Genomic DNA, 18,562 nt, shown 5'->3' on the forward strand with positions numbered 1-18,562 from the left:
GGCTTAAGTAATCCAGCTAACTGGACATCTGAGCTGCGCCTTTGCACACTGACTTTGACATAGAATCCACACTATTTTGCTTCTCTCTCGCTCTCTCTCTCCTCCTGACCTTGTTCCTCATTCTTTGATTTTTCTCCCCTCCGCCTGTCGTACATTGATCAGGCCAGGATTGAAATAAACCTCCTCCCGCTCCGTCCTTCTAATTTCCTCTGCCGCGCGCGTGCAAACAAACAAACAGGCAGACAAAAATGCTGATGAATTTCACGTGGCGCATGATGATGGATGGTGACCTCTGCTTCGCCTTTGCTGTTGTCATTGTCGCTCAGCATGAAGGATGGACAGCAGAACACAAACCAATGATCTTTTCCTCATCCAGTCCAATGCCTCTGAGTCGGAATAATTCAATTTGTATCCACCAAAGCTGCATTTGTCATAGCTGGTATGTGCTCCCGGGCTTCATACCCAGCATGCTTTGCTGAAGACACTTTGATTCACCACATTCAGAGCTGGTCTGAGATCAGTCACTCACACCAGTGATGGCATTTTCACAGCTCCAGCTCAGAAATCCCACCACAGCCTGTTCTGCTAAAACTGTCCCATGGCCTTTTTAAAAAATCAGGATTCAATATTTCAGTGCCAGAATAAGAGAAACAAATCAGATGTAGACAGTCAATAATCTTCCGTTCTTGTAAATTCAGGGTTCTTTTGCTTTCTGCTGATATCGGTGACGTGTCCAGCGGTCCTCTTTAGGAGGAGCGCTCCACCGTTGGACATTGACTAAGTTCCACGTTCCCCTTTCCCAGTTGCACTCGCTGGGACCCTGCTGGCCTTTTCGTCCACACGCTCGTCCATTCCTCTTTGTTACTGCAGCAGGGAAAGGAAATGAAACCGGTTCTGTTGGGCGATTGATGTGTGACCTCTACAAGAATGTCCTCATTGAGACCAGCGACCGCTAGCATCAATTCACCAGATTGAATAAGTGTTAGCATTAGCATGGCTGCGTTGGTGAAGAACCTGGAAGACACCAGAACGCAGCAGACCCAGCGTGTCTCCGATGATGTACCTTAGCTTTTCAGCCAGTTCTCTTTACATTTTAACCGTTGCTCCATCAGCGTTAAAGCATTGCCCAGACTGCAGTTTTTAAAGCCTCCAAAAAAAGCAAACACACACACACACACACACACACACACGCACACACACACACACTCAAAGTCAGAAACTGAGCATCACTGATTTTCCTCCTTTCGTAATATCTGATGACAGCTCGATGCAACATCTGGGTCCTGCGTGACAAACTTGTAGCAGTTTAAGCATTTTACAATATAAAAGTCTGTATCGAGTCTCGACCGTCGACTCTTAAACCGGAAGCTGAGTAGATTCTGTCAGTGTGAGGCAGCTCGCAGGCTCATGGTTCTCGGTTTGACCAGGGCTCCTCGTCTTTCATAGCCTGCAGACCAGATCAGATCTGAACTCTACTGGACCCTCAACTGGGATTTTCCTCTTGAAATCAGTTAAATTAGTTTTTATGCAAATGTCCAGGATGTTTGTGTTTGTGCTGTAGATGCAACAGTTGGGTGTTTCCTGTTGCCCATCTGATCGACAGTATTTCCAGGAGGTCAGTGTCAGTTCTGCTCCTCTGCTGCCGCTCCTCTGTTGTTGTTTCTGCTGCTGCTGCTCTTTTGCTGCTCTGTTGTTGTTGTTGCTCCTCTGCTGATGCTGCTCCCCTGTTGTTGTTTCTGCTGCTGCTGCTCTTTTGCTGCTGCTGTTACTGCTTCTCTGTTGTTGCTGCTGCTGTCACTGTTGCTGCTCTGTTGTTGCTGCTCTGTTGTTGTTGCTGCTCTGTTGTTGCTGCTCTGTTGTTGTTGCTGCTCTGTTGTTGCTGCTCTGTTGTTGTTGCTGCTCTGTTGTTGCTGCTCTGTTGTTGTTGCTGCTCTGTTGTTGCTGCTCTGTTGTTGTTGCTGCTCTGTTGTTGTTGCTGCAGCTGATCTGTTGTTGCTGCTCCTCTGCTGATGCTGCTCCCCTGTTGTTGTTTCTGCTGCTGCTGCTCTTTTGCTGCTGCTGTTACTGCTTCTCTGTTGTTGCTGCTCTGTTGTTGTTGCTGATCTGTTGTTGCTGCTCTGTTGTTGTTGCTGCTCTGTTGTTGTTGCTGCTCTGTTGTTGCTGCTCTGTTGTTGTTGCTGCTCTGTTGTTGCTGCTCTGTTGTTGTTGCTGCTCTGTTGTTGTTGCTGCAGCTGATCTGTTGTTGCTGCTCCTCTGCTGATGCTGCTCCCCTGTTGTTGTTTCTGCTGCTGCTGCTGCTCTTTTGCTGCTGCTGTCACTGTTGCTGCTCTGTTGTTGCTGCTCTGTTGTTGCAGCTGCTCTGTTGTTGTTGCTGCTCTGTTGTTGTTGCTGCTCTGTTGTTGTTGCTGCAGCTGATCTGTTGTTGCTGCTCCTCCTCTGTCGCTGCTGCCGTTCCTCTTTTGTTGCTGCTGCTGGAGATATGCTGGCCTGAATGGGCCGTTTGTCTTGACTGATGACCGCTGTCCCATTTAAATAAGCATTAAAGTGTTGGGTTTGCTCAGAGACGCAGGCTGGGAGATGGATGACACCCCGGAGGTGTCTGGAACAGGCGGCTGTCCGCCTGGATCCTTCAGTACGAGCAGAACTGTCACACTGGATCAATAGCAGGAGGAGGGATCGCTCCTGTCAAGGATTAAATCTCAGTAATTGATACATTTCCAAGATGCCAGCCACAGATTTGTTTCAGCATCCTGCTCTGTCTCTCAGCTCTGATATAAACAGTAGGACTGTGTCTCATTCCCGGTGTTTAACTGCACTTTTCCTCACGGCTTCAGAGACGTCTGACTAAAATAAAACACTAAAATAAATTTGGCAACAATTACAGTTCCAAAGCTCATTTTCAACCCAGTTCTGATGCTCTCTACTCAGATTTCACATAATCAATCAATCTAGGCACTTTCCAGAATCCCAGGGCCTGACCCCAGACAAGCAACAGTGGCAGGAAAAACTCCCCTTTAACAGGAAGAAACCTTGAGCAGGACCAGGCTCATGTAGGGGGACCCTCCTGCTGATGGGGGAGCTGGGTAGAGAGAGAGGAGAGGAGAGGAGAGGAGAGGAGAGGAGAGGAGAGGAGAGGAGAGGAGAGGAGAGGAGAGGAGAGGAGAGGAGACCATGACCCAGTGGGGTGACAGAGGTCTGTCAGGTGATCATGTTTCTGGACCCCAGCAGCAGGGGGCACTGGTAGCTAAATGCTCGGCCCCCCATTCTACCTCTAGAGACTCTGGGAACCGCAAGTAGACCAGCATTCTGAGAGCGGAGCGGTCTATTGGGAATATAAGGCGTCATTAGCTCCTCCAGGTAGGATGGAGCTGGCCTCTGAGGACCTCATAGGTCAGAAGAAGATTTTAAAAATTATTCTAAATTTTTTGGGCAGCCAATGAAGAGACACCAGTACAGGAGTTATGTGATGTCTTTTGTCGACACCTGTCATAAATGGACAAAATTCTGGACTCATTTATTGTTCGTTATCAGACTGATTATCAGCTGCAATCTTGTTCTGATGCTCCATCTCAAATTTTCCCTCAGGAGGCTTCAGGGAGGAAAAACATGCAGCTTCAGTCATTGTTAGAGAACACTTGTGTTCATCGCAGCAGCAGTTGTGCTGCTCTCCCCTCTCCCTCTCCCTCTCTCTACCTCTCTCCCTCTCTCTCCCTCTCCCCCTCCTCTCTCTCCCTCTCCCTCTCCCTCTCTCTACCTCTCTCCCTCTCCCCCTCTCTCTCTCCCTCTCCCTCTCTCTCTCTCCCTCTCTCTCCCTCTCTCTCCCTCTCCCCCTCTCTCTCTCCCTCTCTCTCCCCCTCTCTCTCCCTCTCTCTCCTCTCTCTCTCCCTCTCTCTCTCCCTCTCTCTCCCTCTCCCCCTCTCCCTCTCCCTCTCTCTCCCCTCTCCCCCCCCCCCCCCCCTCTCTCTCACACACACACACACACGCACCTGTGATCACCTGAGCCACAGCTCAGGACTCCCTATCAGGACTTTTAATACGGTTCCATATAAACCACCATAACTGATTTGATTCCCTGCAGTTGGAAAATCTTTTGATCTGCCTTCAGCACATGTGGAAGCCATCGCTGACATTCCGTTCTGGACTACACAGTGTTTTTAGAAGCCTTTTTAAACGGCCTAATTTCTGAGCCTGGCGAGTAGAGTTTCAAAGACTGTAAAGATTCAGTTCCTGTTAATGGGAATCTTCCAGCCGGAGTGAAACGCGGGTCAGTGGTGAAGGAAAAGAGATAAGAGACAGAGAAAGAGGGGAAGAGATTAATGGAGGCTGAAATAAAGAAGTGTTGGGGTTGATGTTGGGGGGTGTGACAGATTTAGTCCCTTTTTTCATGGGTACATTAATATTAAGGTGGCAAAATGAGGAATACTTTGGAAAAACTGTAATTCCGGCTGCGCATAGACGAATAGGCTTTTGTTTAAGATGTTCGATGCTGAATATGAAAGTAAATAAGTGAGATGAAGTTCAGCAGGAGGTAGACACAAGTTCACAGAAATTTCCCGCTGTTCCACACCCGGGAATTTGTTCCTCCAATCCCTCCCAGGAGTTCTCAGAAATGTATTCACTGGATTCACCCGGGCACATTTTCTCACTTGACACATCGAGGGCACGGTGGAAAATAAACAGAAAATAAAAGAAGCAAAATACAAACAAAAGGATTTATGAGTTTATGGTTTCACAAAGCTGCAGATATTCCAAGTGGCTCCGACTTCTGTCTCCTGAAAGAGCTAAAAAATGCAAAAGCATCCAGAAACTCCCCGAGGCTGCAGCTTTTTCATGTGTAACTGAAGTATTTCTTCATCAGGGGGAACTCCGAACGGGCTCGGAATGATGTGCAGCTGAAAGATAAACACATGGATTATTTTAGAGATCCGCAAACTAAAGTCAGCAACAAAGTTCAGCAGTAAAAACGAAGACCTTGAAAGTTCCCCGTTTGAATCCTTGGTCAAAAACAACAACGCGCTCCTATTTCCACGCGCGCATTAGCAGGATTAGCCTGGAGCTAACGGTGCTGCCGCGCCACTTATGCCTGCTGCATGCGTGCTCGCTCACGCCGCTGCTAATGTGTGGACTTAATCGCGCCTTCAGTTAATGTCTTCAGCCTGGAGAACCGTGGACGAGGCCCAGCCGTCAAACCTCCAGCGACTCCGACCTTCTTTGTAGAAATGTTGCCAGCCTGCGCATTAGCTGCTGTTGGACCTGTGGCTCAGACTCTAAAATGAACTAATGAATAGTTAATGGGGTGATTACGCTGAAAATAGAATAACAGGTTTCAAAAGTCCCGGAGTTGTGGCTCCTGATACGTTAATAAAACGGAAGGTTGTTCATTACGCGTGTCCGCGTTCTGTCCTTTGCAGATCTCAGATCAGTTTTTGATGACCTGTATCTTTGCACGAACGTTCCCACCTGTTCAGGCTGGTTTTATGCTGAACAGGAAGATTCTGCTGTGATGGAGGCAGGAAAGGATCCGTTTTACCCCAGCGTGGCTGTTTAAGTGTCGAGCCCGGCTGAGAGCCCTTCGGCCTGCTTCAGCGGTAAGCCCTCGCAGCAAGGCATGATGGGAGAGAGAGGCTGACAGCCCAGCGCTCACCTGAGCCTCCATTTGTCAGCAGCGTCTTAATATTTCAGCGGCTCCCTCAAAGAGCCGTCCCAGCACTTTCTCACTGCAGGCTGCTCCAGCGGCGGCTTACAGGCTTTAATTAGAGGAGGAGGGCCCTTATCACAGGAGCAGCCGCCGCTCTCGCAGCCCGGATCCCGCTCTGAATCTTTCATCACACTCTGGGCTCCAGTTCTAGACCGGAGGTGTCAAACAGAATGTGGAACAGTCCCGAGGTGCTCTGTCTGTCTGCTCTGGATGGTGTTTGCGTTTGGGCCTGGGTGAGGGAGTCTGGTCGGGCCAGCGTGTCCGGAAACATGAGCATCGGTTCTCTTCTTGAATTATGAATCACTGAAATAAAACTGGAAGTTGTCTGGATGGATGGATGCGGCGCTCCTCTAATATGAACAGAAATTGGATTTTGGAAGAGTTTGGGACTAGGTTGAGACAACAGCTATTACATATTTATCCATTTGAATTCATCACAGCGGGAGCTCCGGGTCCATCACTGGCTGGTATTTTGTGGGAAAGCAGGGCTGAATCAATTATTTAGACTAAAATGAAAAGTACAAAGGAGCCATATCGCAGCCTGCAGCGAGCCTGGGAAATGAGGTCAGTTTCATAATATTCTAGTGGGACGTAAGCTGCAGCTGCAGCTGCTGCAGCGAAGGAGCGGATGGGGCTGCAGACGGGATCCCGGCTGCTGCTGAAGATCCAGCGCTCAGCTGGACCTCGTGCTCCTGTCGTCCGCTGCAACGCATGAATATGAGAGCACAAACGAGCTCCGGGTAAACCGGGCCTTTCTCCATGGGTTTTATTCCGAGTGATCCTGTTTAGCGTAGCCGATGAGTCGCGGTGGATCATCGAAACAGGAAATTGGGCTGTTTAATTCAAATGTGGTAGAATGTAGTTAAGAACATTTACTGTGGAGGTTATTATCACGGCAGCTTCTTCAGAACCTTCAGTTTGTTGCTTATGGAGCCAGAATAGAAGAGCAGAACAAATTCAGCACCACGTGTCCTGTTTGTTGTTTAAAGGCTGGCGGGAAGATGTTGGTGGATTTCAAAGATTTACAACATCACAATCATTTCCCTTCACAATAAAAGACACAAAGTTTAAGGTCGTTTAGCAGGACAAAGCAGCGCTGAATCAAACGCATAATCTCGGCTGGGGTCCCCGTGGACCCTCTCCAGCTGGAGTTTGAGAAGGACGTGATGTGCTGGAGCCCGACCGGACTCGGCTGCAGTTTTAATGAGTGTTCTTAGACTGGATCAAGGCCCCGGGGCCGCAGGTCTCTATCAAAGAGGAGAGGGATTGGAGGCTGATTATCCCACCATCAAGAGCTGGAGCCGCGCTTGACTTCACTTCTCAGTGCTGCTCACTTTATCAGAGCCAAAGCAGCAACGAACTAAAGGAAATCTCTTCTTTTTGTTCACAACTTCTCCTGTTTTGGTCTTTCATTGCTAAATAAAATGTTTCAGCTAAAGCGATTAGTAGTTAAAATTTATAATAACTGTGCTGTTTTGACAGGAAAAATGAGTCTTTCATACTTTTGGATCTATAATGAGAAGAAAAAGTTTCTGACACCTGTCAGAAAATATGCTTGTGGGTCAAAGAAAACACGTTCTGGCGCGCTAAACGGTGTCAAGCGGGTGTTTGGCCGCTGACCTGGAAACACTGACTCGGTGCTCAAGGTCACAAAGATCTCATGACTGTGCAGACGGCCCAGTTGACCGAGGAAGTTCACATCTTTGTTTTCTGTTTGCTTTTCCACGCAGACCCCACAAATCAGTCACGCGCTCCCACATGCTCTTTAAAAACATCAACGCTTCGTACGCAATGGCGCGCCTCCACCCTGCAGGACAATGCCCGGCATTGTGTGGATGTTATTCCAGAGAGACCTTCGCCGGACAAAGAAACATCCATTTACAGGAGGGGAAATCATTACCAGATAACCTGTTATTGCCATTTAATGAAGGATTGCACAATGGAGCGCCATCAGTGCTCATGCAGATTAAATCGGGCAGCGCAGCGAGCGCACGGCTGCTGCTGATGGAGCATCGACGGCGTCGCCGTCACTCGCTGGGCTGTATAGATGTCTCCAGGAGGCGCGTTCATCATTTTCCTCCCGGAACGTTTCATGTTGCATTGATTCTCTCGCCGCTCTGACGCGGCTCATAATGAGTATCGCTCCCCCGCCTCGTGCGCGTGATGTTGAATGGCGCCGCGGCGCTACTTTATAAATGACGTTTCGGCGACCTTTCTGAGGTCTGTGGTCGCTGAGTTTACTCCACCGTTTGTGAAGCGAAAACCCAGTTCCAGAGCCGGTTCTGGTTGCGGGTTGTGACCCGGTTCGCTCGGCTGGGTGGGTCATGGCTCTGATTGTCTGCAACAACCTGACGTCCTGGGATCCGCAGGATCTACTGTAGAGACCTGTAGAGATCTTCTTGTCCCGAGTCCACCCCTCACAGCTCTCCCTGTGAACCAGGTGGTTCTGATGGTCTGACTGATCTCACACACACACGCACACACACACACACACACACCTGACTCGGCTGGGTTGGGGGGACAGAGCTTTCTTTCTTTAACGTTCTTTTTCTCAGGCCCCTCCACTGCTTCAGCCTCCTGCTGCTCTCTGTGAAAATGGACAAAATCAATTGTTTCCAGTCAAGTTGGTTAAACGGGCTGAATCGTACTAGAACACAGTTTTGGCAGATGACACATCCCCCCGATACCCCCCCCACCCCCGTCCTGACACTGCTGCTGAATGACAATAGGAGCAGCGGCGCCCGAATGCCTGAAGAACTACAGGGGCAGAGATGGAAATACAATCACAAGGGTGTAGCAGTGCTGACCCCCCTCCCCCCCCCCACACACACACACAATTTGCATAGAGGTAGTTTTAATCAAAGCAGACCCCCCCCCAACAACAACGACGGTGAAAACTGTTGAAAAGGGAATTGTGAGTTTTTGCTGCCGCAGGATTTAGTTGTTAAAACAGTCGGTCTCTTCAGAATTTTGATGCCTTCTAAAAAAGAAATTCTGCAGCAGCTGCTGCCACAAAAGAGCATCATTGTGGTCGAAATTTAGATAAAACAGTTATTGAAGGATGAACTGCAGGTGTGGGACCTTCACCTGGACTGCTGAGGTTGTCCCAGTCTGACCAGTCCATCCATCCATCCTCTCTCTCCTGGTGTAAACAGCAGCAGCACCTTGTCAGGAGTGGATGCTGCCATCTGTGATCGGTGATTCAGACCTTCACTCTCCCACTCAGCCGTCCTAAATCCACCATCTCTGCTCCGTCAGGAGGAGCCAGCCTGAGTCAGGTGGGTGCAGCGGAGCCTGCTGGGCTCGCAGGAACGTACGAGTGTCAGGATGAAATTTTAATGACGGCGGCTGGTAGGGCTGAAACGTCTGTATTAGGAGCTGCGGCTCTTGGCAGGCTGGGAGTCCTCGGAGAGACGGATGAGGAGCTCATCCAGGGGAGGAGAGCTTTGATCAGCTCTTATTTCCATATCGCAATAAGCCAACTGCTGTAGCCGCTAAATGAAAGACGACATGGATTATGAGTCAGTGGGCTGGAGCGGCGGAGCTGCACGTGCCAGATTCCTGGACAAAAACCAGAGCGATGAAGCTGTTTGCTTCCCGCAACATTTGCATGCTTCACCTGCGCCGCTCATCCTTCAGAGGCTCCTTCTGCTGCTGCCTCCTCTTCTTCTTCTTCACCCCCTCCACCACCGGCAGGGTGTGCACTGAGCAGAGATCCACATTCCAGATTTGAACAGCAAAGTGTGTTTGTTTTTCTTGTTTAATGCAGCTTTATTGTGAATTATTAAAACTATTCTCTCACCTGGAGGCAACATCGTGCTTTCATGTCTTTGATGTGATTTTTGTCGACATGAGCTGATCAAATAATCATGATGTGACATCCCAACCGCTCCGACGTGCTTCTGCTTAGAATGGTTGGAAATGAGAGATTTAAACTTTAGAATTGACCCTGAAGTGACGCACACGATGAGCTTAATGTCTGAGGCAGAAACGTAACTGATGCTGCGGGCAGGAAGTGACCAGCACGCGTTCTGGTCGGAGCTGATCAGTGAAAATAGGGTTTATAACGCAAGAAAACCAGAATGAAAGTTTACGGACCAGGCAGCCGGACAGCCTGAGGCTGAGCTGCTTCCTGTAATCAGTTTTGGTAACCGAGGTTTGCCTGTGTAAAAATCTTTACAAAACCAGCGTGTTGATCACGCCGCCGCCACCGGCCCGGCGTGGAGGATGGGTGTGTCTGTAGCTTGTCGGCTGCTGTAAAACCCGAGCCTCTGATGAATGCAGCTCCTTTTCTCTCATCTGTTGTATGTTAATCTCCTTCTGCCGCCTGCTCGTTGTGTTGTTGTGCCACTCGCTCTGGTGCCGCTCTCCTCACAGCTCCTGCGTGAATTGCGCACTTCTGGCATCAGAGGAAACGAGGACGGAAAGGAAGCAAACGACATGAAAGACGGAGACGGAGGGAGAGGCGTGACAGTCGGGCGACCCTGTGCTTTTCCGTGCTTGATGGCAGTTCTTCCTCCCTCACAGGAGCCGTTGATCTGAACCACTTCCTGTTGTCTTCGTCTCCATGCAGAATCAGAACCGATGGACTTGTCTTTGCCTCTAATTCCTCCATGCTGACATCTTCAGAGGACGTTTCCCCTGTTCTCCGTTTGCTGTTTTGCTTCATCACAGCGCCCCCCACCCCCACTTGGCCCAGTTTTCCCTGCATATCTAATCCATTTCACTGCGGCGCTTGTTTGTTTGGCCTATAATGATGGCCGCGATGATCACCAAATGAAGTGTGCTGTCGAGTCGGTGAGTCACTCGCTGACAGAATGAGAGGATTTTCGGGGGCTTTGCAGCTGCCTGCAGATCATAAATGAGGCATGAAAATGACTCAACAAACTCAAAGAACCAAGAGAGACAGATGGAATTATCATGAAGCAAATAATTCTAATGAACTGAGGACATCCTGCACGTATTTAGATAACTGGCGTGACATCTGTTTAAAGGGGAGCAGCGAGGGTGTCGTTGATCCGGGAGCTTTTCACTCGGTTTGACGGATGTGCTGCATGATTACCACTAATGTCGTTACTGCAACAAAGATGTGTGAACATGGGGTCTCCTGCAGGAGCATTGGAGGACGGACTTTTTCACTCGCGTTTCCTGCATGACTCTCAATGCGAATAGTCCACAGATGTTGTTGTTAAAGTTGACCTTGAATTTGTTTAAATGTATTATTGAAATAAATGACGTGGAACAGCTGTTCGGCTTGTAGAACATCTGCATTTTGCACTTCCTGACATGGATCTGAGGCTGACTGACTCCAGATGTAACAGACACATTTGTGAAGTTCAGAATCACAAACTGCATCTAAAAAATGTTAGATCGGAGTCGTAAAGCAGGAGAATTATCATGAACACATGCGCCCAAATCATGATGGTCGCCCCCTAGTGGCGAGAGGCAGTAACGAGCATAGACCCCTCCCTCTGAATTCCATCATCAATCCAAATAAAAACAAAAAAACAACGGAACTAAAACATCCCTCTGCTGGCTGGGATTCACTTTGCAAATGTCTTGCCTAATGTCATCAGTGCAGTGGCCACATCCCTCTCTCTCCTGGTCAATAAAATCACCTTGCAGCATTTCAGCTGCTTTTCACGGGAGTTGTCAAACAATTATTTCTCCTCTGATTGGAGCCCCTCAGATTAGTGGGATCTATACATTCTGTGCATCTCCTCCGCTGTACTGATGTTCCAGTCAAATCTGATCATTTCATCTGTGCCAGATGTTCTCACAAAGACCTGATCGTTCTCTGTCTGTCTCGGAGCACAAGCGCTCTCACAGATAGAAGAATGCAGTATCGTCCACAGCTGCAGGCAGGTGGAACCTTAAAAAGCTCTTCATCTCTGCAACATGGAGTTCCTGCTGAAAGTTCCTGTGCAGGAATATTGGCTTCCAGGATTTGTTTGTAGTCTTTCCTGCTGTCTGTGCATCCATCTTAATGAGCGCCGTTATGTCCCAAAATAGGACGTAAACCAGCTCCCACGCTGACAACGGCTCAATTAAAGAGTCTAAAGCCCTAAAAATAAATATTACAAAGCTGTCATAAATAACAGTTTTACATTCATAAATATTTAAACCTTAAACTTTTCAAACTTTATCAGCATTCCCTCTAAAAATAATCTCATTATTAACTTTGTCCTGTTAAGTGTTTCTTATTTATCCCGTCATCATTTGCATATAAAATATTTGTAAAGGAACCTGGTTGTTGTTTAGCAGCCGCAGGGACAAAAGAGCCTCGCGTAGAGATGCAAAACATCCAGAAGAATCCCTAAAAAAGCCAGCACAAACATGGAATAAACAAGGATCTTTGTGTTGTTTGTGGATCCTGCAGGGGATTAACGGAAAAAAACAGGTCTGAGTTTGGGAAATGGAGCCACAGAATCAGACGCTGCTTTTATAAACCTTATTATTACCATCGTTGCTAATACTCTGATAATAAACAGATGCTGTCTGAGCATAAATGTTAGTCACAGTCGGCTCAGCGAGCTACTCTAACATTGCTTTAATTTCCCCAAAGTGTGTGTGAGTGTGTGTGTGTGTGTGTGTGTGTGTGTGTGTGTGTGTGTGTGTGTGTGTGTGTGTGTGTGAGAGAGAGAGAGAGAGAGATTCTGCTGATGTGGAGCCTGAATCTGCAGTAAAAGACTGTTGACATGTTGGTGAGATCATTTTTGTGCTTTTGGGTTAAATTGATTTTATGATGCATTTAAAAATCTCTGGAACGTTTGTCCTCCAGATGTTGACCATCCCACTGAGGAGGGGGGGTTGAGGTTCAAGGAACTTCATGTCTCTTAAATTCACTGACCAGATTCTTCATTAGTATTAATAACGCAGCTCCTGTTCAGTGGGAATCTGCTCCCTTCTCTCCCCTCCTGAAGCGTCTGGTCGGGTCGAGGGCGACCTGAAAGGTTGGTGTTTGTTTGCTCTGATGGGATGTTGATGCCAGAGTCACCTGTTTACCTCAGCCTGCTTCCCTTGGCGATAATCTGCTTCTAATTCGTCCCCCTGAAGGAAAGAATCAGCCAAACACTTTCTCAGACTGGGGGATGTTTTGCTGGAGCTCACGAGCAGGCAGAGCTAATTGGACGGATGGAGCTTAATCGGGACAACAGCGCTATTGAGGATCGGGCTCTTCCATGCAAAGCAGACACCAGGAGGCTGGGGGGGGGGGGGGGGCTCTCACATCGTACACAAACGAGGTGATGAGCCTTGACTGCCTGGAGGTGTGAAGGTCTAAAACAGGTGTGCAGACGGGACGTGAAGGATCGGGCTCATTTATTGTTGCGTACAGCTGAAATAAAGGGAGAGAAGGCCGCTTTCCTCTGGAACTGTGCTGAGAAATGAAACAATATTGTGCCGGGCTCGGCTCCAGGCTCAGTGAGGGGACAGACAGCTCGGGGTGGCGGCGAGTTTATGAAAACAGCCGAGGACGAAGCTGCGCTCGCAGTTTAGTGTTTCCATTCAAACCTGAAAGGGGCTTACGTCCTTCAGAGCTGGTGTTAACACTCCACTGCGCTCTTTATTAGCATCTCAGTGGAGAGCTCGCTTCCCTCAGCCGGTTTTCATAGCAAACCCCATAATTACACCATTATGTAATGACCCTGCTGGACTGAGAATATAATGCTCAAAATATTAAATGTCAGCATCCTGACAGGAGCAGGCCTTCCTTTATTCTGGTCATGTTGATGCTCTGAGCTGAAGCTGGAGAATCAGGATCAGCACTCAGAGCATATTAAAATGAGACTTTCCGCAGATTTTTAGGCTCTATTTACTCGCTGTGTCATTGTTTACGTAGCTCAGTCCAGTTTATTCCAGCACATATTGTTACTTTACCACCACAAACACGAGCAGACAGAAACCCTGAGCAGCTCCAAGGGAATTTAGGGAAATCATTGCCAACATGTCTGCTGGGTCCTGATGGGTCCGACGCTGAAGCCCGGTCGGGTTTGGAAAAAGTCAGATGCACGAGAACAAAGTTAGGGAAGCTAACTGACAAGCTATCAGTTAGCGTTCCTAATGTGGGCCATCTTAAAGCTGAAAATGAGCCAGTCTTTTTAAACTTGGCTTCAAATAAATCGAAAGTGACGTTCTGTCACTTTTTTAAAACCAAATGTGTCTCAAAGCATCTGTATTTCATCTGTTCTCCAAGGACAAATGCCGTATTGTTGCGGGTGGCATCAATTACCAGATCATTTTGGTCGCTTTAAGCTGCGTGTTTTTATACTTCCTACATAAACTATAACCATAAAATGATTTTAGATGTATTCAGAGTGGACAATGTTTCAGCTTTCAAGTGCAAACGGCCAAAGTTAAAGGACTGTCACACAGTTCAAACCATCCTCCTGGTGAAGAAGAGCGTTTCCATCCACCAAAGATGACATTTATGGTCCTCAAGCTGCTGAGTTTGTCCCGTTTATATGACAACAAACGTATAAACTGGAAACGATGTTCTTTACGTCCTCTTGCTTCCCGCCTGCCTGAACTCCCTTTAAAGGCAGTTTACACGGGTCCGTTATGGGAGCGCTTACATCTGCAGCACGTCCGTCCACCCATCACACCTGTGACGGAGCGCTCGACGGCGTGGAACAGTGTATCCTTCAGAAGTTATCGCCGCCGCCATACGTGTGTACCTGTGAGCCCGGCATCCAGCGGCCGCGGCGCTCCGTCACACTTAGCATGATTAGGAGCAGCTTTCAGACGTTTTCTCTGCGCTGCTGTGTGGAGATAATCACACCCACAGGAACCGTCTCCGTTTGGACACCTCACACTCACAGAGGTGTGTTTGGAGACGTGAGTCTGCTGCAGAATACATCCCACGTCCCACGTCCTCTCCTCTCCTCTCCTCTCCTCTCCTCTCCTCTCCTCTCCTCTCCTCTCCTCTCCTCTCCTCTCCTCGGCTGCAGCGAGACGTCAGCTCCAACCTTCGCCTGCGTCTTTCATTTGGTGATCTCAATATTAGTTCCTGTGGTGGATCCTGGATCTCTGGGTCCTGTTTGGGTCATCAACTGATCAAACTCTGACTTTCTCGTCATCCCTGCGTCCTTCGCTGCCCAACAGTTGGTTTTTTTTAGTGGAAAAACAACCTTTTTCTATCATTATTCTAGTTCTCTGAAGAGTCTGCGTGTATCTGATTATCGCTCTTTCACCTTTCCTTCCTCTTAGTTTCCAGGGGAAAGTGTGAGCAGTAATGAGTGTGAGCAGCCTGTTTTGAGCTGCGCGTGTGTGTGTTTGAACTGTTTCATGTGTACGTCTCTCCGCCGCTGCCTGTGTGTGACCAGGGCTGCGTGCATTCATCAGCAGAGCTGTGCTGTCGTGTCTTCAACCCACCTGATACTCAGAACGGGTCCCAAGACTCCCAGCTGGAGCTGCTCGCTGCTCGACATGAAACACGCGGCTCCCCCGCACGCCGACCGCACTGAAGCAGCCAGTTTCATGTAGCATATGAATAATGCACATAGGGGTGGGGGGGTGGGAGTGGGGGCTCATCTCTGCTGTATGTATAATGAAGCTAATGTGTTTGTGCGGTTTGTCTGATTAGCTGAGGCTCTGTCTTATCTTGCACCTGAAGGGTGCCGAGGCTGCACGCTTTGATTCCCCTGCAACTGAAAATGACGCAGAAATAATTTTGCAATTGATCTGAGCGTGACTGATGTACATTCAGCCCCCGCCTCCCCCCGCCGCTGCCTGCAGACGGATGGCGCTGTCGATATCTGTAGCGCCATTCAGCTCTATTGACCTTTCTCTGAGGCATGTTAGCGCCACTTGGCCCGGTCATCACGGCTGTGATCCAGATGTCAGGGGTCGGCGTGGCCGGAGCGTCCATCCATCACAGATCCACGGAGGAGAGACTGAGAAGAGAAGAGGGGGGAGCGGACCCACGGTCACCACGGTTCAGATAAATGCAGCCAAGCAGTTCAGTTAGCTTAGCATAGCTGAGCAGGTTGGGCGGAAACCTGGGTCAGGTTTTTCTGAGCTTGTTGTCCATCTCAGGTATCTGAGAAGATCGCACACAGATGTTTCTGTCATCATGCTGATGTTGTTTGATAGCTGACACAAAATGGTGTCCTGGAATTTTGGATCTAGCTCCAGGTTCAGAATAAACCTCAGGAACGTTTAGACGAGCCTGGTGAAATGAAATCTCACTCTGACGTTTGCGTCATTGAACTTTATCGTCTGACCTCTCTCGCTGCTGCGTGAACGTCTGAAACCGACTGAGAGGAGCGGGAGAGACGAACCCTGGAAAAGAGGGAGCGCCTCCATCACACTGTCATTTCTATATGACCTTGCCTGTTTTTGCTGCTCTGTCGCCGTGCCTGAGTTGTATTTTTAAACTAAGGTTCATGAATTATTCCTGCGCTGCTTCGCCTACTGTTTCCAAACTACGTGAAGTTTTCTTTAGGCAGATTGTTTGGACCAAAAGATGCAGAAGACGCGGCGACGAGCTGGCGAACAGCAGCAGACCGCAGAAACTTGGGTTTCAGTACCAGCATCCCAGCCCGTATTCCCAGGAGAATCCAGCCTCCTGTTTCCACCTACAGCCTCTTCAACATTTCCTCCCATTAGAGCTCCACTCTTCACCTCTGCACATGTGTTGCTACTTCACTCTGTTCTCGTCATTAAGCTGAAATCTGCAGTCCAAAAGCTGCACCTCCAGGAGACGCTGAAGGTCCTTTGATGCTCGCTCTCTCCAACCATCAGCTGCAGCATTTTATAAGTGTGGGGTGATCATTGAATGTGCTGGAGCTGCAGTGAGAGTGGTAAACAGGAGCAGGAGACCTTCATCTAAGTGGCACCTTCTTCCAGCTTCCTGCAGCAGTTGGAGCTGATGTTTGTTCTCCAACTAAACAGTCTCATTATTTTCTGAGAGGAACTCAGATGCAGGATACCCCTCCGAGTGTCTCATTTCCTCGTCCTAATAAGCTGGTGCTTTTACTGAGAACCTCTTGGAAAGCTTCTGTGTTTAAGCTTGTTTTTGCATCTTATTACCAGAACCTGTTGACTCTGGTGTTGGATCATGAACATCACTCTTTGAGTAGAATCATTAGGCTGAAATCTTTCACTTTACTCTCTTGAGCTTTCCTGGTTGCAACGCAAACCATGTTAGCCTGATGTGCTACATGAAAAACCAAGTGTAGCTGCAAGAGTCTCTCAGAGGAACCCGGTGGGCTCCCCTCCATCCAGAGTCATCAGCAGGCAGAGCGGGACGCTCCTGGACTGTACCTGTTGGTGAAACTTGCATGATCTGATTGTCTAAATGATGAATGTGTTGCTGGTTGTGGTTGAAGCCGTCTTCATGTGGACCTTCTGCGCAGCACCAGGGCTTTTGTCCTCTGCTCCGTCTCCAGCTCCACACTGACCTGTAGTGTCTCTGTGTTACAGGGTTAGCGAACCACACCTCTGACCTCTGACCCGGGTTACACCAGGACGCTCCACCATGCATCTCTGGAGTGCTGAGGTGGTTCCACGCCGGCTCCAGACACGCTAACCTCTGCCAGGGTTCGCCCGATGGCCTCCCAGCGTCCCCAAACCTCAGCTCGCTCCGTGCTCAGCGCGCCATCGGCCCTTTGCTGTGATGAAGACCGCCAGCCGTGCTCAGCCCCGCAGCAGCCCCCCGCTGGTCCAAATCAGGCACTACTCACCGGGGGTGTATCCCTTCCTGTTCCCGTCCATCATCAGCTCCCTGCCGCAGCTGCCGCCACCGTCACCGCAGAGGCTGCAAATCCAGCAGCCGTCCAGCAGCGGCAGCACGCCGTCTCCTGTGGGTGAGTACAGACAGTCAGACAGTCAGTCAGTCAGACAGACTGACTGACAGACAGACAGACAGACAGTCAGTCAGACAGACAGTCAGACAGACTGACGGACTCTCCCAGTTTATTCAATTATCAGTGATTAGAAGAATTATTTCACATCTTTTTCCTGCTGACGCTCCGTCAGTAACTGAGTGTTGGGCTGCAATCGTTCCGCCTGTGTGAGCGGCTCATCGGGTTTTACTGCCTCCGGCCGATCTCGTTGGCTTCCTCCTCTCTTGTAACACGGTCGTGTGAATTCAGGATTGTCCACCGCCAGTTAGGTTTATGGCTGTTTCTCATCCTCAACATTTGATTGAGCTCATTTCTGGATCTGCCTCAGAGGAATTAATGCAGCTAATCCAGCCGAGTGGCTTTAAAAGGGGGACTAATCTTATAAAAACAAGACAATATTAACAAGCATCTTCTCTTTTGCTGAGGTTTCCTTCAGTGTTTCAGTAAATTCTGTGTTCTCATATTCCAAACTGTGCAAAAAGTTTTGAAACCCGTGCCCGAAGAGTCAGTTGCTGCAGATGAGAGGAGGATGAAGAGAACACGGCACGTTAATGTGATCTCACCTCTCTGACTGAGGCAGAACCGAGTTTACACATGAAATATGCAACGTTATCAAATGAAGTCTAACAATGACAAGAAAAGGCAGTTGAAAAGAGTTCAGATGGCATCTCCTTCCTTGATCAGTCTGCGCCGCACTCTGGATTATTCACAACATTAGAGACAAAAGCAGCGCTGATGTCGTCTGATCCAGATGTGTGAACACATCTGAACTCTGAGCATCAGGAATGGAACAACAGATGAAAGGAAAACAAAGGTAATGAGCGTCGCTGCTCGCATTTGTGGATTCACGATCCCGGCCTCGGCGGCGTCCCTGGGGGAGCCGTTCAAACACTGCCGGTTGTTGGGTCAGTGGGCCGGATCCCCCCGCTGCCTCCGCGGGGAGATCCACCACTGAGAGCCAACTGTGCTGCAAACATCACACATCTCCTGGGAACACTGGTGGACCAGTAAACATCAG

At 48.9% G+C, this 18,562-nt stretch overlaps 1 long non-coding RNA gene across 1 annotated transcript in view; it reads left to right on the top strand.

The window, feature by feature from the left end:
• LOC115251653 (uncharacterized) overlaps window positions 1–18,562 on the top strand; it is a 41,197-nt gene that overhangs the window by 5,779 nt on the left and 16,856 nt on the right. The window contains exon 2 of the long non-coding RNA XR_003890167.1: window positions 17,123–17,505. This is a non-coding gene — a long non-coding RNA (uncharacterized lncRNA). The remainder of the gene's footprint in view (window positions 1–17,122; window positions 17,506–18,562) is intronic.

The sequence above is a fragment of the Takifugu rubripes genome, chromosome 12, assembly GCF_901000725.2.
Source record: "Takifugu rubripes chromosome 12, fTakRub1.2, whole genome shotgun sequence".
Lineage (NCBI taxonomy): Eukaryota > Metazoa > Chordata > Actinopteri > Tetraodontiformes > Tetraodontidae > Takifugu > Takifugu rubripes.